The sequence below is a fragment of the Anopheles maculipalpis genome, chromosome 3RL (assembly GCF_943734695.1).
Source record: "Anopheles maculipalpis chromosome 3RL, idAnoMacuDA_375_x, whole genome shotgun sequence".
Taxonomy (NCBI): domain Eukaryota; kingdom Metazoa; phylum Arthropoda; class Insecta; order Diptera; family Culicidae; genus Anopheles; species Anopheles maculipalpis.
The window spans coordinates 46,357,480-46,381,675 of record NC_064872.1 but is presented as its reverse complement, the minus strand read 5'-3'; the positions used below and the strand labels follow the sequence as shown (position 1 = coordinate 46,381,675).

Here is a 24,196-nt window from a genome sequence, read left to right as displayed (position 1 = left end):
ATAGTTTATTCACCCAATGTTGTCTGATTTTTCCTGAACAACAATAATTCATACTAACTCGTACATTGGACATTGTTTACAACTAATTACAAATATTAAGTTAATTGAAATATTATCGCGGAGTCTGGATCGGAGCCATTCGCCGAATGGGAACAAAAAGAGGAGGACGGGGTCCAAGAGAACGAGTTGGTAGGTAAAAAAGCAGGGATGATACGAGACTGGGAACATCAACGGCGTTCGACATAAGGAAAGCAACAAACATGATTTGGGATGCTCTGCGTCTTTTTGCTAAGGTCTCAAGTCCTAACAGCTGGCATCATTGCTCATATTCCGGCAGAGGCCCAAAAGTTTTCTTACAGCACATCGCGACATGATTCTTACAGCATATCGCGTAAATGCTCGCTGTATTACGGTCGATCTATGAGTTGGATCATTTACCCGACATGATTCTTACAGCATATCGCGTAAATGATCGCTGTATTACGGTCGATCTATGAGTTGGAAACCGGAAACCATACAACAAGACAATATTCGAGTGTAGGTCTGACCAGTGAACAACCCAGGGCTTTTAGGTACACTGAATCGATTATACAAGGTGTCATTCGTTTTATTAACCCCATCGATTTGCGAGCTTTTTTCACGATCGTTTCGATATGCTCGAGGAAAGATAATCTGCTATCGTATGTTAAACCTAAATCTCTGACAGACTGTACTCGATGCATTACTATTCCACCGAAAGAATAAACATTTCTAACTGGAGTATGGGAGCGACTAAACGACATGACGTTACATTTTTCGGTACATAACACTAGTTGGTTAGATAAGCACCAGGCATTGAAGAGGTTTAGAATGTTTTGAAGCGACATACAGTCAGCAGTAGACGCTATAGGTTTAAAGATCTTTAAGTCATCTGCGTAACAAAGAATGGTTATGGTTGGTTGAAATGGTTGAATGAAAACACTCAACAAATGCACAAACTGCGTCGTCGATCGAGGAATAAATCAAAACATTCAAATTCAGCAGCAAAAGCCGTGATGCGATTTTCTATGTCAGCAAAATTAGCTCTAGCAAAATTCAATCGTGGTGCGGTGTCGAATACGGTAGGTTATACAAGCGTCGTAAATGACATTGACCATTCGAGTGCTGGATGGTAACAGTCAGGATGGATAATTGTAGGATCTTCTTCTTCTTGGCGTAACGACCTCTAAGGTCATGCCGGCCATCGAAATGGCTTTCTAGACTGCCGATACCACGTAGTTGATTAGTCAGACCTCACTACGGGGGAACGGTCCGGATGGGATTTGAACCCCGGTCCTGCCGTTTGAAGACCGGCGCCGCTGTCGTCTAAACCACCGGGCCGCCCTTAATAATTGTAGAATCCGATTGATTAATAGTCGAGGTTGCCAAAGTAGCTGCCATATTTGCAAAAATTAAGTCCAGCTGGCGCCCCAAATGATTTTTTATAGCGTTGAGCTGAAGGAAACCGTTGCTGGCCAACCCATCCACAAAAATAAAGTTGGCCTGAGATTGACACACTGGCTCATAGTGCGCCGTTGTGGAGAGTACACTATCATTTCATTTCATGGATTTCATATGATTGCCCTTGGCTATACAAGTAGTCTAATATCTAATCTTTAACTAATCTAAACCTAAACGGTACGCAGAATAAGTTGCAGCATTAGAAAAAAAGAAAACAGAAAATAGGGAAGTGAAGGAAAGATTAGGAGGTTAGTAACAACCGGGAACGGAAAGAAAGTAGGGATATGTTGAAATCAAAGTGATGGGACGAGGAATTAAACATGTTGATGGCAATTAAGAGGGGATCTTTACTGGGGCATCGATGCAATCAAGAAGAAGTGCGGCAAGAAATGAGGATTGGGAAAAAGAACGGCGAAGAGGAATAGTTTTCTAAGAAGAGGAACAACGTTACACTGCACTTTTTTAGAACAGATGCAGGAATTCCGTCTGTACCAGGCCTGTAAGACTTTTTTAGCGAGTTTAGGGCATTGAGGACGGATATATCATCGATGATGCTGGAGAAGTAACTCGGTAGATCAACCGGAACATGAGGATCGTTAGATGATGAGGTTGAGGACAAATCGCCCAGAGGCCGAGAAAAATTGCTGGCCCTGCGAAGAGGGAACAGATGTCGGCGACATTGTCAGCATTTGAAGATCCAAGTGTCATAACGGTAGGAAATGAGGGAGTTTTTGTGGAGTTCTGTCGGAACGCAAGGATCTGAGAGTTGTGTTAGACCAAGGTGGTGCGGGACGGATTCTGGAAAGGGGACAACACAGAGGGAAGGCTGCCAATGTAACTTTCATGAACTTTTCTACCGCTTCATCCACGGAGTTTAAGTGATCTAAGAATGTCCAGTCAGTAGTGGAGATTATTTGATTAAATTTCCTATAGTCTAGCTTGCGGAAATTAAATTCGCGATTCTGGGCTTTTTTTATATGTGAATGAAAGATGTATATCGCGCTCTCTCGCACTCACGCGTTACATACGTCATATACACTAAAGCTATTTAGTATGTAACCATAGCCGTACTACACCTCCCCTTGCGCTTCCATCGTTGACCATGTATTTTTTCCTTGCTACTTTTTTTTTCTCTTTCTGACTACCGTGATGTAAAACCGCGTCTCGTGTGAACTGCTTACACTTATCGTGCAGCGTGGTTTAGGATTTTTGCTAGAGCATGGTTTTATGTAATAAACACTGCTTTAAATAAATATGCTTTTTGTCATCAGATATTAAATTCAATTCAAATCTCTGCATATCAAGTTCGTTTTTCGAGGGAAATTGTAATTTTTGAAATTATTTAGCATGCGATTCTTAAACATGCTCGTCAAACTGGTAGTTTCTATCGCCGTTTTAACAAATAATTGAGACTAACCTCTGTGGATAACGATGTTTCAAAAGCAGGGCCGAGTGGACAAGAATTGTCGCCAGAGTCCAAAGTTACTGCTTCTCCTGCAGAGATAGAGCATCTTCAGGAGGATGTGGCTGTCGAACAGCATGAAGAAGATAAGGCGAGCATACGGAGCGTGTTTGAAGTGCACTATTCCCGGCGTATTCAATAGTGCATCCCGTACTATAACTTTAATTTAGAAACGGCGAGTATCGTGGGCAACGCAAAATACCGACACCTCTTTCGGATCTGCTGCACTTCAATATGATCGATGAGCAACGCATGAAGATATCAAAAGCTCTGGAAAAGCTGCTTTTGCCTTCCGAGATCCTCCGTAAGGTGCGTTCACTCGATAGTGCACATTTCTGGAAGGGATCTGAATACGCTTCTTTTCTTCACTATGTCGCTATGGTGATACTAAAGGTGCATTTTCCTAACGACTTGTACGAACACTTAATGTTGCTGTTATGTACCGTAACACTGCTGTCATCTACCGTGTAAAAAGACCGTGCCGCGAAGCGGATGGAGAAAATTGGAACAGGTCGTTAATCGGCTTTCCGAGTTGAGTGAATTCCGAATGCCTCGATCAACTATCCTACAACTAAGCAAGACGGGAAAACAGTGACTCTCTATCTTCGTCAAAATTTCATACTGCAAAATACTGAGAGAAACTGCTGTTTTTTACTTAAAGATCAGGATATCGTTCAGTTCGGCACTGAGAGTGTAGAATTTAGTGATAACGTCGACAGCCTGTGCATCCCAGGGCGAATGATTAATCGAAAAGGTTTAGTGTTTGACGAACCGAACGAATCTAGCGAAATGAACATTTTCAAAGGATGATACGGCTAACACTTCAGGTGGAGCTGCCGAGGAAATTCATAACAATCAAATATTTTGTAAGCTAGTTAGTTGTAGGGTACGGCCTACTCCGGGAATTTTGGAATGGGAAGAGGGAAGGAAGAATGGTCGATGGGCAAGCCAACAGACCACCTTGAGGGAGAGTGGAGAGGAAGCCAAGAGTAGTCGATGGGCAAGCCAACAGGCCACCTTGAGGGAGAGTGGAGAGGAAGCCAAGAGTAGTCGATGGGCAAGCCAACAGACTAAACCGGATGAAAAGGAAAGGGTGTCAGGAGCGGTTGATGGACAGGCCAACAAACCAACCTGGGATATGAAGTACAACCTACAGTCGTAAGACTGTGCAAGAGAGTTTCGAATGTGTATGTGAATACGATATCTACTCAATTGCTTGAAGTTGAACTTAATTTTGGTTTATTTTTGGAGGGTCCTGATCGCCACTCGACATGATTTGTTAGCGATGGATAACTATTCCCTCGAGTGCGCACCTTATACTAGTTAGTCCTTTAAATCTAGGACAACACCCCTTTCTCCGATTGATCATAGAGGGAGCCACTTGTCGTTTCCTATACTCCCTTTTGTCCTTGCTAAGTTGCCACTAGATGGCGTGACGTGACCGCAAATACATGAGTTGTTATGCGGATTGCTTACCTTCATCTTCTATTTCCAACATTCTGCCACCTTAAAATTGGCAAATTTTAACAATTTTCATCTGCCTTGGGTAATATGCATAACCTAACTAGAGGACGTACAACTTTGGTTTTAGTGCTGGTCTGTAACGTAGCTACCCTAGTTTTACCATCTTTGCTCGGATGGACCTCAATCACTCGAGCTAAGGGCCATGATGTTGGTGGAACATTATCCTCCTTAACTATAACTAGTGTACCTGGGGTTATGACCGCGTTGCCATCCTTTCTCCATTTCGAACGCGGTTGGAGTTGCTGAAGGTACTCCTGGTGCCATCTCTTCCAGAAATGGCGCTTTAGTTGCTGTACATGACGCCAATGAGTCAGACGGTTCTCGGGAATATCCGTCGTCTCGGAATTTGGAACATGCTGCAGATGTGACCCAATCAACAAGTGTCCAGGGGTGAGGGCTGTTGCATCACAGGGGTCATCAGTCATCGGGATGAGAGGTCGAGAATTGAGGCAGCACTCGATCTCAGCCAATAGCGTTGCCATGTCTTCGAAAGACAAAGTTGATGTTCCCAAAACTCGAACCAGGTGGTGTTTCATCGATCGCACGGCAGCCTCCCATATTCCACCAAAATTAGGGGCGCGCGGTGGGATGAATTTCCAGGTAATCTGCTTCTCCAGCGTCCAGGTCTGCACACTCTGCTGATGCTCTCTTGTACGTAGTAGCTTATATAGATCGTTAAGCTGATTGTTGGCGCCCTTGAAATTCGTCGCATTATCAGAATGCAATTCCTCGGGAAGCCCGCGACGAGCGACGAACCGACGTAACGCTGAGATGAAAGCTTCCGTTGTCAGACTGGAGACGAGTTCGATGTGTACGGCGCGTGTAGTGAAGCACACAAATATTGCTACATAAGCCTTGGTAGCAACCGCTCGTCGATGTGGTTCCTTCACAAACACCGGACCACAGTAATCAATCCCCGTGATTGAAAAGGGCCGGCTTGGTGTTACTCTGCTGCTTGGTACATCCGCCATTAATGTCTCTGATGTCGAAGGTTTAGCACGGAAACAGGTGACATACTGATGGTAAATTCGTTTAGCTGTGTTCCTGCCACCCAAGATCCAATACCTCTGTCGACTTGTGCTCAGCATAAGTTGTGGTCCCGCATGCAGAAGTGTTTTGTGGAGATGATCCATCAGCAGGTGAGCAAATGGATGACCGTTGGGAACCACTATTGGATGCTTGGTGTCTTCAGGTAAAGTTGAGTTGCTCAGGCGTCCTCCCACACGAATGATGCCGTTTGCTCCGAGCTGCGGATGCAGCCATTTCAGTTTCGATGATGAATGGATTGACTCGTTGCGCTGAAGCGCCTTCAATTCTTGCTCGAAATGCTCCTTTTGTGCCAATCTGCACAACACTTCTTCGGCTTCTTTCAAGTCTTGGGTTGTGAGTCCTGTACCGGCATATTCTCGTCGTTTGAAGCGCCGGTTGAAATACTGAACCCAGTATGCCACGATTCTTCGGAGTTTGGAGAATGAAGAAAATAATGTAAAGATGCGATGTGGCGATCTCTCGATGACTGGACAAGCCACCGTAGTGCTACGCTGCTCTGCTTCTGCTGCTTCACAGACTGATGACACTGCTGATTTCGGCCATTGGTCCTCAGGTTGACGAATCCATGAAGGGCCCTGCCACCATAATGGGTTGTCCAACTCGTTCGTGTGTGTAGCCATTGCACAAATGACTGGTGATAACGGTGCGGCAATGGTAGTGCTGCGGCTGACGACCCAGCCAAACTCAGTTTCATGAAGAGTTGGCATGTTGTCACCTAAGGAGAGCCGTCCTGTCCTCAGAATCTCGAAGAAGTGTGTTGCTCCCAAAATAATGTCGATGGTTCCTGGTCGATTGAAGGATGGATCGGCCAGGATGCAGGTTTCAGGAATCTTCCAATGGCTGACGTTGATTGCATGCGTCGGCATGTCCACAGACAACTTCGGCAGCACAAGCAATTCCAACGAAGCGGCGTAGCTTGAGCATCGCGAATGGATGGTGGTCTTGACGGAATGTCGCACATTTGACCCTGTGCTGCCACCGATGCCTGCCAACGGGAGATTGATCAGTTTCTTGGACAAACCCAAAAACTGGGCCATCCTTCCTGTGATGAAGTTGGACTGCGCCGCACTGTCCAAGAGAGCTCTTGCCGGATGGCTGATTCCTGCTCTGTCCGTTATGTTGAGCACTACGGTAGACAACAGCACGGTAGATGGCACTGCTGTTGTGAGGGATGTTGTAGATGCCTCACACGATGATGGCTGTTGGACATCAACTCGTGGAATTGACGCTGATGCTGCCCGGGGCTCCTCTTTATGCAGCAGGGTGTGATGACGTCGCTTGCAGACACGACACGACCAACTGGATGGGCACTGGGTGACATTGTGTCCAGCGCCGAAACAGTTGAAGCTGATTTCCATGATCTCACCTTGGTCACCTTCTCCGCAACGGACAACGCAAGAAAATCCGGGCATTTCTGAAGTGGATGGTTGTCGTTGCATAACGCACACGTAGAGGCCGCTGTGGTAGAGGTGAGGGCGTTGGTACTCACTGTCTTACGAAAGGGCTTTTCCTGGGATGTACAGCTTTCGAGCACTTCGCACTGACGATGGATGAAGTCGAGCGTTTTGTAGAGATCAGGAAACTTTCCGTGTTCCAGCGAACTTTCCCATGTTTTCCTGGTTTCGGCGTCCAAGCATGATGTGAGAAGGTGAGTGATGAACAGATTGCTGGTGCTGTCGATGGATTGCTTCATGAAAACCAATCCGTCCACATGGCTCTTGCAGGTTTCCGCTAACGTCCGTAGTTCCTTGGCGGACTGTTTGGGAACATGCTTCAGCTGCAGTAATCCAGCGATGTGCTTCTCGACGATCAGCCGAGAGTTTTCGAAACGCTTCACCAAAACGTCCCACGCGCTTTGGAAGTTGTTGCCGTTCAAGAGTAAAGCATTCAGGATACCAGTTGCCTTTCCTTGTAGAGCCTTGTTCAGATGATGAAGTTTTACGGCATCAGACTCATTGGTTCGAGCCATGATGTCCAAGAACAAGGACTTGAACTTTGGCCAATGTTCATATTGCCCGTCAAATGCTGGCATGGGGATGCTCAGATGATGTTGCATGCTAACGGGTGGTGATGCTTCTAGTGTGGGCTTCTTGTCGATGACAGCAACCTTTGCTGCTTTTGTAGCATACAGGGTGTGGAATGCTTCATCTTGAGCCAAGTCCTCTTCCACGTCATCTGGCATTTGCTCGATAATGTGGTTCATGAGATGGCTTTGGACCTCCTTCAACTCGAGTAGCTGACCTCGCTGAACTAGGGATAGCTCAAAATCCTGGGGTTCGGTGTTCATATTCACCAGTTTGCGTTGCACTTGCTTGTGCTTGGTCCTCAGACTTAAGATGTACTTGTCTGGACCTGACTGTGACTGGTGGTACAACGCTGGCGGATTGACCTCTGCCATTTGTCGCAGTTGGGGATGCGGCTCCACAGGTATCGTTTGTTCCATCTGTCTGCCTTGATGCTCTTCGAGGATACGAAACGCTTCTTCTTCTGGAGGCGGTGAACGTGTGACTGGCATCGGGCTCGTTTCGTTGTCACGTCTTGCTGATTTTTTTGCTAATCGGCTACTACGACGTGTCCGCATAACAGGTTACCGATGAATAAACAACCCGTCCGGTTGTTCCATGGGATGGCCGCAGCTGGAGGGCTGGCGTTGGAGCTTCCCTCGCTCACTAGGCGTCGATGAGGAACCAACCCGTCCGGTTGTTCCGTGGGATGACCGCAGCTGGAGGGCTGGCGTTGGAGCTTCCCTCGCTCACTGGGTGTCGATGAGGAACCAACCCGTCCGGTTGTTCCGTTGGATGGCCGCAGCTGAAGGGCTGGCGTTGGAGCTTCCCTCGCTCACTGGGCGTCGATGAGGAACCAACCCGTCCGGTTGTTCCGTGGCTGCTGACCAACGCTCACGTTGATCCGGTTCGAAGGACCGAAATGTAGGGTACGGCCTTCTAATGTTGTACGGTGTACAACATTAGAAACATCTATGGCACATATTTCAAGAAATGCGTCTTCAATAGTATCGGATTCAGAAAGGGATGGGTTTTCTTGTTTTGAAATTACTTTGCTTCCTAAGTCCTTAGAAATGCCCAAATCTTTGATCGGTTTCGAACGCATGGTATTAAAAAAGAATGAGTTTTTGATTTTAAATTCAGAAGTTCAGTTTTATCATATTTATAAGTCTTAAACAATGTGAGACTGACATTTAGTTTAGGCAAAGCATCTTCACCGATAATGAGAGACCACGACATGCTTTGTTTGGGTAGTATAATAAATTCAACAGTAATTTGCAAATTTCTGTACCAATTTTTCCAAGTCCGCAATACCCTGAACGTATCGGTGTCGTTGTGCAACATTTGGGCACTAATTCCTCGTTTATAAAGCTCCTAGGGCTTCCTGAATCAAAAAGAGACACCACATGTGGAATTTGCCCAATTGGTTCATTCGAAAGCATAAAAGTTAGACCTACCTCCTGAATTGACTGAATCGGTTGAGCGTACTCTAATTCCCCATCTTGCTGAACAGCTGCTGAAGTTGATGAGACACGACGAGGACAGTCCCGATTGACATGTCCCATCTCATGGCACGTAAAACATGATCCGTTCGGTCGACGTGGTGAAGGACAGGAACTTTGATAATGCCCATATTTTGAGCAATTGTAGCATCTTGTTTGCAGGGTATCACCTGCTTCTTTACCGCCCTTATTTGGTTGGTTAATAGGTCCGGCTGATGACGGCGTTGCAATATTACGTGGGCGAATTTGTTCATATCGTTTAAGTAACTGCTGCAATTCATCAATTCTTCTTCTGGGATCGGTGTATCTCAAGCCAAGGTCTGCATGTCCAGGATATAACTGATAATGGATTCATTCCGTGCAAGTCGTCGTGCTCTAAGCTGCTTGTACGTACTTTAAACCGATTTGATTTTGCTGAAAGTTTGTATCAAACGATCTTTCAGCTCATGATAGGTTGCAACATCGAGTGATTTCGCGAATTTAGCTGCCGTTCCAGCAAGCAATCGACGTGTACAGTGGAACTTATTCGTGTCATCCATATTATATGGAAGGAAGACTCGCTCCAGTTCCTTAAACCACCGCTCAATGTGATCACTGTTGTCACCACCAAATGTATCAACAAATTCTTCGAATTTGATGACTGCTGGTTGTAGCCCCGAAGAAACAGTAGCTGGGGCTTTTAGAGCTGCGATTTTCTGTTGCAGCTCAAGAATCTCGATTTTCTTTTTCAGCAACTCTATTTCGTGATTTGCATCGGTGATGGCGTTTGTTGAGTTCCGGACTAAGCTCAAACCATGTGGAACCGTACTGTTCTTTTCACTGTACAAAATGGCTGCGGCGGCGTCTCTCTCATCGGGCAACATGGCGGTGGCGGCGCTGTTTTCATCTGACAACATGGCTGCAGCATTATCACTATTCGGATCACTATGTACAGCTACTGCATTCTCCAATTTAGCACTTCCAATAACAGCTGGCACTTCACTTTCTCCGGTTCCCATCGTTGTTTTATACAGCTCACGTATTTGTGTGATGGTAGCAGTAAGCGGCACAGAAATGGCTGCATGTTCCAATGCGCACAGCATTTCATCTTTTGTCAACATTTTGACTAACACTCTCTTCGCGGAGAAGGCTACAAACTACACCTTTCACGAACGCTCAAAATGTTCACTTAATAGGCTCTGGTAATCCCACTTCTGAGTTGTAAAAAATTCAATTAAATCCAATTTCCGAAGTCATAAGGCCGAAACACGTTCTTTGCTTTTCGCTTTTCCAACAGAAGTGAAGTCTCTTTTTTATTTTACTAGGTTGTTTCACATTTTGACATTTGACATATCCACGTTTGACAATTGTGCTTGACCAAGATATTTAGCCGGTTTTGCTTGAAGCAGGATGTTTACATAATCATTATTATTATTTTTATTATCATCTGTCTGTGAATTTTTGTTAAAACTAACAACTGAGAGCGCTAGGGTGGGGTTTGTACTAGCTGAAATATAAAATGATTGCATTCTTTAACACATTTGGGTAATGTATTAAAGCATGCTTCGAATTCCCTCCCATTGCGATTCATACATTGATTCTATGACTAACTGACTTCATATTTCATAGACCAGACCCGCCCGTATGCGAGAAGAGTAATAGAACACGATTATCGACCGACAGTCAATATACGAGTGAGATGGAAGAAAGCGAATTACATAGCACACAAATAAACACCCTAGCAAAAGTAGAGTAGTACATACGATCATTGAAATACTAGGAAATGACAAAGCAATGCGAGATCCCGAGTAACAACGAAGTATAAGGCAAAGCAGGAAATACCGGGTATAGCGAGCGAACAGCTGTTTTTTTGGAGGATCGTTACGGGGATCACACAAACATGCGCGTCACACGCATTATATATAATAATTGTTGTCTCGTATGAGTAGTAGCAACACTGTAGGTATAACAGGTTGGCTGATAAGTCCCCGGTCTGACACATAGATGGCGCCGCTAGTATTAAATGCATATTATTTTTATATAGCACCAACCTTCAAATGATTCGTGTCAAAATTTGACGTCTGTATGTCAATTTGTGTTTGTGAGACAGAGCGTCTTTTGTCAAGCAACTTTTGTTATTGTGAAAAAAATGGAAAAAAAAGGAATTTCGTGTTTTGATAAAATACTGTTTTCTGAAGGGAAAAAATACAGTGGAAGCAAAAACTTGGCTTGATAATGAGTTTCCGGACTCTGCCCCAGGGAAATCAACAATAATTGATTGGTATGCAAAATTCAAGCGGGGTGAAATGAGCACGGAGGACAGGACGGTGAACGCAGTGTTAGGTGCTGGTCGGTGGGGAACGATCGATGAGGCGACGTTTGGATCCGGAGTGTTCGTAGATACTGGTGTGGGTATCAGTCGGCGATTAGATGAAGGTTGTTGAGTGGATAAACGGGCTGTTGAGTGGATGACTTGAATTGGTCGAATGAGGAGATTGTCGTTCTTTTGAAAAACTCAGGAGCAGCTTCCAAGCGGGACGCAAATTCTGTACTCAGTTGAGCCTTAAGATTATCCAGTGCAGACGTCAGTTAAGAGACAACCGCCAAGCGCGCATTGCGTCGGTGTTCAGAGCATTGGGAACACAACCACAGAAATTGAGATCCTTCTCTGGTGAGTTGCTTTACCACCACATTGCTCACTCCTAGACAAGAGCGGTGGAACCAGCGCTTGCAGTAGCCATCGCACCTGTAGATGTGATCTTCCGGCGAATGTGCACGTACACACGACAAGCACTGGTCAGCCATGACGAAGCAGTGGAGTTGGTATCACCGGAAGCACAGTACAGAAACCGAAGTTATTCACACCAAATGATCATATAATCACCTCACTGTAGGTAATTAAACTGTGGCAAGGCGAATGAGTTTCTTGTCAGGAATAGTTTAGTGTAGAAATAGAAATGACTTTGCGTAAAAAAACAACGGTAAAATGTGTTTGATTGTGAAACGACTTAAAAACGCGTGTGTAGTGGAACGTTGAGTTGAAAAACGTCTTGTTGAAAAATTATATTATAACGTTGATTATTACAGTTTTCAAGCTACACTTTTTTGATTTTTCATTTAATGTTTCGGATGCTTTTTAAAAAAATTATATTAACTTCAGTTACTTACGCTTAGGATGGAGCTGGATTGCATCGATGTCGATGGCTTTAAGTTTTGTGTCTTCGGGGCTGGGCAGTTTGATGAGGGTTATCCTTTTTCCGCTGGGGTACTGTACTCGATTGTACACCTAACACCTTCGCTCAACCGAACATTCCTAACTTGCTACGTAATTCTTCAAGAGTTGCTCGTTGTAGCGAAAAAAGCTCCGAAAAAATATAGCTCTATACCGTTTCGGTTCTGATTTGCAAAAATTTATTTTATTCCTTAAACTAATACAATAATGCTTATGCCTACTGTTATAGCTAACCTTCTATGCTAATCTATCATCTATAGTTCAATATTCAACATGGTTCAACACTTTCTATAGTTCAATACTCAACATACCGCCCACCGTGGAAAGTTAACTTTCTACTAGCAGTTCAAGATTAAATTCCAATAATCCTGTCTGTCAAAGGTTGCAATGGCAATATACAAATTTTCGAAATCGCCCGACGATACACTCCATCCTTTGTGCAAACCTCATGAATGCGAACGTATCCGTCTTTGCCTTGATATATTTGTACCACTCTCTCTAAAAGGCGGCAAGTTGTTTTCCTTTAACAGGACCATTGTACCAATTTTGGTGTTGTCCCTCCGGCTTGTCTATTTCGTTCGCGGTTGTAGTCCCGATAAGTAATCCTTTTTCCAACGTTTCCAGATACGACGCATGAGTTAGTGATTTTTCTGGAAGCGATCGACCCGATTCACATTCAAGCTTTCATAAGAAGGTTCTGTGACTGACACCAAACTTCGATGAACGAGGAAATGTCCAGGTGTCAAGGATTCCATGTCCTCCAGATCCGCAGATAGTTGAGTTAGTGGTCGCGTATTTAAGCAATCTTCGATTTGAATCAGCAACGTTTCGAGGTCTTCCTTTAAGAGTACTTCTGCGCCAATTGTGGATTTGAGATGTTTCTTTAAGCTCTTAATTGCTACTTCCCATAAACCGCCAATATTATGAGAAAATGGCGGGATAATTTTAAACTCGATTCTTTCAGAATGGCAATAGGACGATATGGCATGTTCGGATTGTTGGGTTTGAAAAAGCTCATACGACTCTTTTAGTGCGTTTGTAGCTCCTTTGAAGTTTTCCGGGTTGTCGCACTCAACTCGAGTTGGCTTGCCACCCCTTGCTACGAATCGTTAAAGTGTGGTGATAAAAGAATTGGTGGATAGGTCAGAGACGAGTTCCACATGTACTGCCTTGGTTACATACAAGACATATGAAAACGGCCGTTCGGTTTCCCGTTTCCGTCCTTTCGGTGCTTGCAACCTTTACACTAGTCGTTCCGTTATCAAATTGATTTGCGCTCCTCCATCAAAAGCGCCGCTCGGGATAGCGTCTGGTTGCCGTTTGATGATCTGATGTTCACTAATACGGTTGGCAGCAGTATGGGTGTAGCTGGTACACACAAGTGCTGGATGTCAGTTGGGGTCAGCATTACTGTGTTGACTGGTTGATCTGGTCCACTTTTTCGTTCACTGTGGCCTACCGACGATGGCTGAGTGGAACCAACACTAACTGTACACACGTTACACTTAATGACCGAATGACTGCCCTTATTGCAGAATACGCAATTCTTTTCTCCCACACTATCACCTGCGCTGATGGTAGCACAAACCTGATTCCATTTGTGTCGGCCTGAGAGTATGGGAGTATGCGTATCCATAGTCTTTGCCTTTGTGCGAGGCAAAGCTCGTGAAACTGAGGCATGTTCTCTAAGAAATGTCACTAGCTCGGAATATTCAGCCACTTCCCCACTTCGATGAAACTTTTCCCATTCCTTTAAGGTACGTCCGTCTAATTTCGCACACTTCATATGAGCTAAAAATACGAATGCAATTCGCACACCGAAACGAGTATGCCAGGGATAAGGCAAATAATAAGGAGGAAATACCTTATCAATATGATTATAAAATTTATTCAACACTGACTGACAGTGCCGTATTGGTGCTGACAATACGGCACTGGACCGTCATGATTAATTATAAATAAAACTATGAGCTAAGAGCACGCTTCATCCTGTCGTCGGGACGGCCACGTTTTCCATCATTTTGATGGTTTGCTAAAATCCATCTAACAAAATGGTGATCTCTTCGTAAGTTTCGCGTTTTACCGATGGCACCGCAAAAGCTCGTCCAAATAACGCTGCACTAACACCTCTTTAATTTTCATAACGCTTTTTTAACAGCTCCCAGGCTACACCGTAATTGTCAGCAGTTATTTTAATTGATTCTAAAACTTGAGCTGTGCTTCTTTAGACACCACACGCTTGAGATATGTTAATTTATCCACGTCGGATAAATTTGGATGTCCGTCGATCATACTCATAAAAGAATCCCGAAACGTGGGCCATGATTCCTGGATAATCTGCTCAGTGCAAGTAATGGATGGGCCACATTTATCTTCTTGTGTCTCTTTATTTAACCACACTATCCGACTAAGGCTGGTGTCATTGCTCGGTGGCATGCCACTAGTTGCAAGGGAAATGTATGGGATTTAACACATGAGGTTGAACGTCAAATTTGATCGTGCCGCCAAATAAAAAAATGTTGATTTCGTTGCACGGTGCCTTGCAACCAATTGAGCTCGCTTGTATAAACGCGTTTTTCTGAAAGTGACAAATTAAAATGTAAACAGATGATTTGTGAACAAGGACTTTTTCATAAAAATCTGCTACAGCAACAGTAAAACGGTACAACTATAATGGCAGGCGGTTTCTTACAGGGTTTTCACCGGTTTTATTGACACATTCAGCACGTTACAAAATCGTTCGAGTTCGATACTATTGACTCGTTCGGCGCGCTATCGACATCTTCGGATGATTGTATTGATTTGATTTCTTCATTTTTCTCCTGTTGTCAATGTATGTAATTTTTTCATCGGGATGTTTACATATTGTCAAAACAAAAGTGTCATCGATTGGAGCGCCGGTAAATTGTTATTTTGCAACTGGCAACTCGTTACTGAATCCCGAAAAGCTTACATATCAATTTACTGCAAACAAATAGAAATTTTCGCAAAGAATTGGATACGTTTTTACATTTGTCTGGTAAGTTTTATTATTAACATAATTATTAAATTAATAAATAATAATGATAAATTATCGAACGCCGGGTGCAAAGGACTTTCTTTGGCGGTGTGTGAGCAGGGGATGTGGAAAAGGAGAAAGAACCACGAGCCAGCTGAACAGCGTGGCGCTGCAGATATCCTGACCGGATGTGTTTGCACTGGACAGATTTCAACCTGGCCTGCGGATGAGGTGCAGAGGGTCACCTTACGTGGCCCACGAGAACTACGAGAACTGGATAACACTCCAATCACCTGGTCAAATGTTCGTATACTCAGTACAGACGGCTTATCTTTCGATACAGCTAATTCATTAGCCCATAAAGTGCGCTGAAAAAGAAACAAATGAGAGCTAGAAAGGCTGAATTTGATTTCTTATTTAAAACTTACCAGGCAAATGTAAAAACGTATCCAATTCTTTGCGAAAATATCTATTTCTTTGCAGTTTACAGTAAATTGATATGTAAGCTTTTCGGGATTCAGTAACGAGATGCCACTTGAAAAAATAACAATTTACCGGCGCTCCAATCGATGACACTTTTGTTTTGACAGTATGTTAACATCCCGATGAAAAAATTATATACAATCACAGCAGAAGAAAAATGTGCCAACCAAGGGTGTCAATAGCACTGCCGATCAAACCAATACAATCATCCGAAGACGTCAATACCGCGCCGAACGAATCAATAGTATGCTCGAACGATTCTATAACGCGCTGAATGTGTCAGTAAAACCGGTGAAAACCCTGTATGTTGAGCCAAACAGATTAATTACCATCGCACCGGAAGTTTAGTATTTCAGTAGTTCGGTATTTCACCCGATGCACCATAGTTTAGTGGATACTAACCGGACTGCCGATACGAGGCGTAATTATCAGTGCTGCCACCAAAATCTTGGAACTGTTCTGGTAACAGAATGCCTGTATAAAGAAAGCACTCCTTCGTTTGTTTACATTCAAACGTCAAACCTTTAGAGGTTAGGGGCTGAACACTCTATTTTTATTATCTTCTTCCTTCCTTCCAGTTGGCGTCAAGAGTCTTCTTTCCTTCTTGGTTGGGCGTCTAGGGTTCTTCCTTCCTTCTTGGTTGGTTGTCACGGGTTCTTCCTTCCTTCTAGTTCCACCGGGAGGTCCTTCCTAAGTCGATGTTGAAGCTGGACTGCCTTTTGGTGAGGACATGTCGCCGTTTTTATTTTTGGCTGGACGTGTCACAAGCCATCCTGATGTCGCTTCCTGTTGTTCCCTCTTTTGTTCTGGACTGTGTCTCTTCCGTGAAAACAGATCCTTTTGTTCTCGTCTAGCCGCTACCCTGCATACATTTTCTGTGTTTCCTTTGTTACTCCCTAGGTGGCGCTTGTTCGTGTCCAGGCTAAGTTTAGGCTAACGCGCTTACCTAGGGTGAACTTTTTATTGCAGTTTATATCCGATCGCCACAAACCGAAAATGGTCTTACGACTAAACTGCCGAACAATGACACCCCTTCCAATTTGGTCGTACGATAAAATTGTATGCCACCGAGCAATGACACCAGCCTAAGTCGCGTACAACAATCAGCGTACAACTTCATCATCCGACTGTCGATCGTCGTCTGTCGTAACCTCTCACAAAACAGCCATCCAGGACGAACAGCTCTAGTCCTCTCTTTCGCTTTCTCTCTCCTTCTCACTCTTTCGGGTCTAAGAGATAATTTATTCCGTCCACGACAGAACATACTCCTCGACGAGAAGTATCTAGCTAATCGTGTAATCCTGGTATTGGCGCTAGCTTATGAATTGGTCGCTTGTACGTTCCACCCTTAGTGGAAACATCAACCACACGTACTAAACCATCAGACCATGGATACGTTTTTAAATGCGCTTCTTTTCCCACAACTGTAACTAAAACTAACATCTCCAGTTTAACATTAGCCTTTTGCGTAGTCCATCTTTTTCTGACTTGTAGTTGGCTTAAATACTCCTTAGAACACCTTGCCCAAAATTGGTCTCGTAACCGATTTATTCTCTGCCCCCTCTTTAGACGATTCTCATTAACATCAACGTACGACGGTTCTGCAATTCCTACCAGAGATCGATTGATCATAAAGTGTGTCGGAGTCAAACATTCTAGATCCAGCGGATCAGTTGAATGAGCAACAGTGGCCTGGAGTTCAAAATCGCTTCAATTTGACACAGAAAACTGTAGAACTCAAAAATCGTCAGGGACGCTGTTTTATACACTTTCTTCAGTACTACCTTAACACTTTTAACACCAGCCTGCCATATTCCTCCAAAATGTGGAGCATTAAGCGGTATGTACTTCCAAGTGATCTCCTTAGCCTGGCAATACTCTCCCGTCTTGTATGAACAAATTCGAATTCGCAAATCGATGATTGCGGCGACCTTTCTTTACCGCTGCTATGATAGTTGTTAGTTCCATCTGCTGAACTATTCGTACTATGCGTTTTGACGATTCCTTTAGTTCTGTTTAGTTCTCTTATGCCTAGCGTTGCCTACAAAACGTAAAACATATGTCATTATTCTCTGTATCTTACGAAATGACTCATACATGAATAGTAAAGGATATTCTTCTTTGCTCATAGCCACATGAATCTTCAGCTACGAGCGTAGTTCCGGGATAGCAGCATCTGGAAGATCTGTTAACGGCTTAGCTTCTATCACACATTCTCTATAGAATGTTGGCCCGTTCCACCAAAGATCATTCTTCGAAAGTTCCGTAGCAGCCTGTCCTCTTGACACGATGTCCGCAGGGATGATTGATGTATTTACCCTACATATAGCCATGTAAACTCACTTTGAGAAGTAATCTCTGCTACTCTGTTGCGTACAAACAACTCCAAACGGTCCAACGGCTTCTTCAACCACGCCAGTACTACCTGACTTTCAGACCACAAGTTGATACTTCTGAATGTTATCCGGAATAAAACATCCACAACCTTGACAGTTAGCCTCGTTCGAAGCAGCGCAGCCATCAGCTCCTTGCGTGGTATCGTAGTAGGTGTGATGGGAGCAACCTTAGATTTACTCGTCACCAGTGGCAAATCAGCATTTCTATTTCCATCAACCGATCTTATGTAGATGCATGTTCCGTAAGCTTTGTCCGATGCATCTGAAAACCCATGGATTTCAAAAAACGATCAACGGAAAAAGTTCTTGCTCACCTTCAGCCAACTGCAACAGATCTTATGGTTCTGGTCTTCTGGGTTCTGGTCGCCAAAAACGGCGCAGCCGTAGCCCCATTAGTTACGGTCGTCAGCTCTAAAGTCCGTATAGGATCCTTGTGTGTAGCTCGCCAAAATATCCGTTGTAGAGGCAAATCCCTTGAGTCTACCTTGATTTGCCTGCGCCTCCATAGCAAAGAATCTACGCAAGGCCACTGGACGTGAGTTACCAAGTTGTGAAGGCTGGTTGATTGTTTCCGGTTTCTGATGTTTTGACTATTGTCGACTTTTGGCAATTCGGGACTGTAACAAAACAAACAAATGTTAGGACAGCACACACATTTATCTGCCTGTGTGCAGTGTTCTCCAGTGCAGTCCAGCAACGACATTCCAGCCTCAATCTAGTCAGCGTCCAATCTAAGGATGATCGGCAAGCTCTATCCCGCAGCAGCGAAAGAGACTTCACTACTCTCGAGACTGAACCCGCCAAACACCCTAAACCCAACGCCAACGCTGTCAAACTCGTTTTGTCAAAGCTGGACTGGACCAGAAAACACTGGACTGTAAATAGCGCCTACCTCCCTTTTACGGCAGTGTTGGAATCGCCCTCGAGTGCTGTTGCCCAGTCATCGGATCACCCGTGGCACTACAAAAAATACACTTAGACATAGACAACACAACATTTAACAAAAAAGGAATGGTAGAATACGAATAAGGATTGAAAGGATACCAGGGACGCGGAATCATAGGACGAGAACGTTGTCTCTGGCGAATCGGTAAATGATCCTCATGTAGGGGAGGTCACTGGCGGCCAACACTTCTCTAATTTCAGTACCCGGTCGTCGCCCAATATGCTCGACTGCACTCAACAAGGAGGGTCTTGTGGTTTCAAATTCTACGCAAAGCCACAGAAGGTGATCCACATCGTGGAATTCGTCACCGCAGCCACACACTTTTGTCTGAGCCAGAGTTATACGCTGTAGATGAGCATTCAACCGAAATGATTCGACATCAGTGTCGATGGATATGGATAATAACCATAAATAATAGATAATGGATATGGATAATAAACAAGGTGTCCTGCCCCGTCTCGGTGGGTTCCTCGCGCTTACTACTTACTATACACCATAATCGCTAATTGTCGAGCGCATGCTTCATGGGCCGAATCCATTGTTGCTTTTTTCTGATTCGCATCCTGCAAACAATTATCCGTCCATTCTCCCGGTTACCGGTCTGTTGAAACGCAATGCCTTCAAGCGTCTAGAACTGCGTAAAATACACACACACACTGCTGTTCAGTTTCATGCGGTTTGAAAAGCGATGTTTCTAATTGCAAATGGACTTAGCGACAGGTCCAGTGCATTTACCCTGCTCTTAGGTGTCTGCATCCTTGTTGCCTCTCCTTAGTAGAGAATAGAAAAACTAAATCCGCATTGATACGATCAGTAGCGGATCGATCTGAAGCGGAGCTTCAGCCCGTAAATGCTTTTCCTTAGCCGACACACAAACTCCTCCTTTCCTCGAACCTCGTTTTCCTTTGAGGAGCTGAACCAATTCCCACGTCTTGTTTTGGTTGTGCAACTGGATGTCACTGTCCATCGCTTGCTTCCACGATGCTCGTTCTACGGTTGACATCGCCTCTATGTATCTTGTTGGTTCATCAGCTGGATGTGACGCTATCCCTACTACGTAATTATTCAGCATAACAGGTAGTTTACCACGATTCACGCGATGGGAACGTCTTACGGATTCTGAATTATTTTGTTCCAACTGATCGTATCCTTCATCTAGAAACTTGAGGGAATCTTCTCACCAACATCATTACTATCAAAGAATCTGCCATCCTCGCTTCCATCGTCTTCACACTCTTGATGAAACTCTTCCGTAGCATCACTATTTCCTGCATTAGATGACAAGTCGTATTCAATAATGCACTCCGCAGAATTATTACCTCGAGCCTCTACTTGTGACGGTTTATCAGCCATTTCATATCCACGATTTTCTTTTACAGTCGGCTGCTTCTTTTGTTAAACCACGTCATCGTCTTCTAAGAATCTGGCATTTCGGCTGATTGTTTTCCTGTCCGTTTCAGTATTAACGAAACGGTATCCTTTATGCTGGTCGGATTAACCTATGAAAGTCAGCTTTCGAGCCTTACTGTCAAACCTTCCTCTGTTTACCCCTGGAATGTGCACGTACGCTGGACAACCATACACTTTCAGATGTCCTAACTCTGGCTTCCTTCCAAACGATTTCTCATACGGGGTCGTACCAACAGACATCGAAGGAAGTCTATTCTGCAGGTATGCAGCTATAAGAACTGCTTCACCCCAATAACGCTTATCGAGCCCTGCGTCCAGAAGCATCGTTGTGGCCATTTCCTCGAGAGACCTAATTTTTCTCTCAGCCACACCGTTTTGTTGTGGAGAGTGTGCTGTCGTGTATTGAGCCTTGATACCTTCCTCGGCGTAGAAGGCACACAGATGTTCGTTTACTTATTCGCCGTCACCATCTGATCTGATAACCCGTGGCTTTCGACGGAAGCGATTTTCCACCGAACGAACATACTCCTTGATTTAATCAGCTGCATCGGATTTTCGCTCTAACAAGTAAACAATACAAAATCGACTATAATCACCTATAATGGTCATCACATACTTCTTTTTTCCGGGTGTTAGAGTCCGCATTGGGCCATAGAGATCGGTGTGAACCAAATCCAAGATCTTGGTCGATTTTATCCCCGCAGCTTCTGGAAACGGATACCGCGTCAGTTTACCCTCGATGCATGCTTCACAGGTGTGACGAATGCCGCAGTCCGTAACTCTTATTCCGGTGCACAATTCCTCGTTCGTTATTCTACGAATGGCATCTATGTCTCTGTGTCCAAGTCGACGGTGCCACCTATGCTGACACTTTTTCGGTGTGAACTTTCTCCTTAGCGATTTTCGACACTTCAGCTAGATTTAGCTAGTAAAAACACCCACAACGCTCACCAACGATCATCACTTTGCCGTTTTCATTTCGAATCTCACATTAGCGGTGTTCAAAGCCATTAGCTTTTAACACCGCTGTATATCCAAGTGCGGTTAGCTTGTCAACGGAAAATAGTCCTGTGATCAACGACGGTATATACAGAACATTTTACAGCGTAACAAGCGTAACTACAATACCACCATTTCCATCAATACAGCGTACCAAACCATGTCCAAAACCGGTTGCCTTTGCATTATTAACATCGGCCATGAAAACGCTTGGTCCGTTTTTCATTGTCAGCCTTTCAAAAGAAATGTTTATCGCTAGTCATGTGACAGCTCGCACCACTGTCAACAAACCATGCACGACACTGGTTTGCTCTGGTCATGAAACACATGCTACTATACTCATCCTGGTAGGCTTTGTGTTTCCTTTCGCGTTTCTTTCTGTCTTCAGCGCCATTTTGTGAATCCAATCGGGGACGACAGTTTCGTTAAAAATGTCCCGGCTTACCGCATTTGAAACACACTCTTTTGTTTCCTGGTACATGTTTTACTGCAGCCTTCATTGCCCTTGATTCACTACCACAGACCACACTACCATATCGCTCTTTTCTTCGCTCGTAATCATCGATCAACTTCGATTTCACCTATTGCATCGTCAAATCGGTATCCGGACGCGACTCTAACGCCGTCACAAGCCCTCCGTACGGTTCCGGCAAGCTTCGCAAAACCATAGCGATTTTTAATGATTCCTCTATTGCCTGTCCCGCGATCGTGAGTCGGTCAAACAGTTCTTCTACCTGCATCAGATGGCTTTCCATTTCACCGTTTTCACTTAGGTTCAAGTTACACAGTTTCTTCAATAGGAAAACTTTTGATGTTTCTGTGGTCTTCTCATGATAATCGCGCAATTTATCCCAGAATTCCTTGGCTGAATCCGCCTTTCTTACTATACCAAGCTGGCTGTCTTCCACGCATAGTCCGATGGTTGCGCGAGCCCTTTTATCGTCTTTATTTCACTTATGCGTCACTGGTTCGACCTTTGGTTCATCGATCACGTACCAAAGCTCTTCCCGAATCAAAAGAATTTCCATTCGGAACTTCCAGCTTTGATAATTTTTGTTGTCACAACTTCCAGATGAATAGCACGGAGAATACTTGGTGATGGTTTTAGTTATTTATTTCCGTCAAAACTTTAAAACGGTGCCACCTATTCCCCGTTTATCTCGCTACTGCCGGGTTGACCCATCTTTGACAGCTACCTGTCCCAACCATTGTTCTGACAGCTGTCCCTCGTACGTCAGTTCCCCAACTGTCATTTTCCTTCCTAACATTCCCCCAGCCCGTGACCAACTATGTATGGTCACCCTGTATTTATGTCGAGTAATGCTAGTTTCGCTACCGGTTTTCTTAGCGTTCCTGTGGTGGTGCGAACCCACGCTTGTCGCACATGCCCATCAACTCCTGTAATAACTCCTTCTACCATACCCCTCTTCCAGTTGTTCCTAATTGTCCCTTCTACTATCAGTACCCAATTTAGAGTTCCCCGGTAGAATTACTGGATACTTTGCGGAATAGGGTACTTCCGCCGCTTCTCCTATTCTTCCTCGCATCCGTAAAACGCCTTCTTCATCCAGAAATGGCAATAGCTTGTATATACGGCTTTGTTTAGCTACCGTCCCGCGGGGTACCTCATCGCCATTTTGGGTGCTCAGGACACGAATTTCCTCCGAGTAGAATGTCCACTGGGTCTGTTTCCACAAGATGATGTTAGCCTTATAGAGTTCCTCGTGGCTGAGAACTCCTCCCAGAACTGGCTCGCTTCTCATCTTCTTGTCCAGGTTGCCTACATAACGCACAAGCCACCCAATTGTCCGTTGCAGTCTCTCCAGCCTGCTAAACCGTTCATAAGGTATGAGTAACAGTCTGGTATTAGGGCCCTCGGTGTGAAGATTTACCCGCCGTATTTCTTCTCCCGTGCCTGTGTCGGTCGATCTTTGTTGCGGCCAGTCGTCCTCTCCGTTCAGCAAGAATTCCGGCCCTTGAAACCAGATTCCGTTGTAGTCGAAGTTCGGCCTACCCTTCCACTTCGTTGCCTCATCCGCTGGGTTGTGGTCTGTCGGAACCCATCGCCACTCATCCACTGCCGTGCTCTCCAGAATCTCGACTACTCTATGGGCAACGAAGGGTTTGTAGTTTCGGGGATCCGCTCTTATCCATGACAGAGCGACCGTGCTATCAGTCCAGAGCACTCGTCGTGTCACACGAATTGCATGGCGTTCCTGTAAAGAGCGCATGCATATGCGTGCTGGCTGGCATCGACGAATATATGCCATTCGGCATTCTCGTACGTTTTCTTCGATGCTTCGGTAAAGTAACAGCGCGGAATGCGTATGTCGCCAATCGTTGGGAGAAGTTCTATCCATCTGCGCCATTCGCTGTATTGGATGCCATTTATTTCTTCATCCCACTGCGTGCCGGTCCGCCATAGATCTTGTATCAGGATTTTGCCGTGAATCACGAATATCGCCAACAACCCAAGAGGATCATACAATGACATCACACATCGTAATACCTCTCTCTTCGTTGGAATCCGCTCTGCCTTTAGGAAGTCAGCTATCACCGTACACGCCCGTGTGCAGAATCCCAACGTATCGGATGCAGGATGCCAACGCATTCCTAATACGCGTTCGATATTAGGAATGGGGGATGCCCATGGTTGATAAATATTTGATGTTTCCGCTGTTCTGCTCACCGAGGTGTTTAATTACCTCTGCACTATTCGAGCTCCAATTCCTT

General features: G+C 44.7%; 1 protein-coding gene across 1 annotated transcript in view; it reads left to right on the top strand.

Annotated features, from left to right (window-relative positions):
- LOC126560680 (WD repeat and FYVE domain-containing protein 3) overlaps window positions 1–24,196 on the top strand; it is a 76,713-nt gene that overhangs the window by 1,088 nt on the left and 51,429 nt on the right. The window lies entirely within an intron of this gene.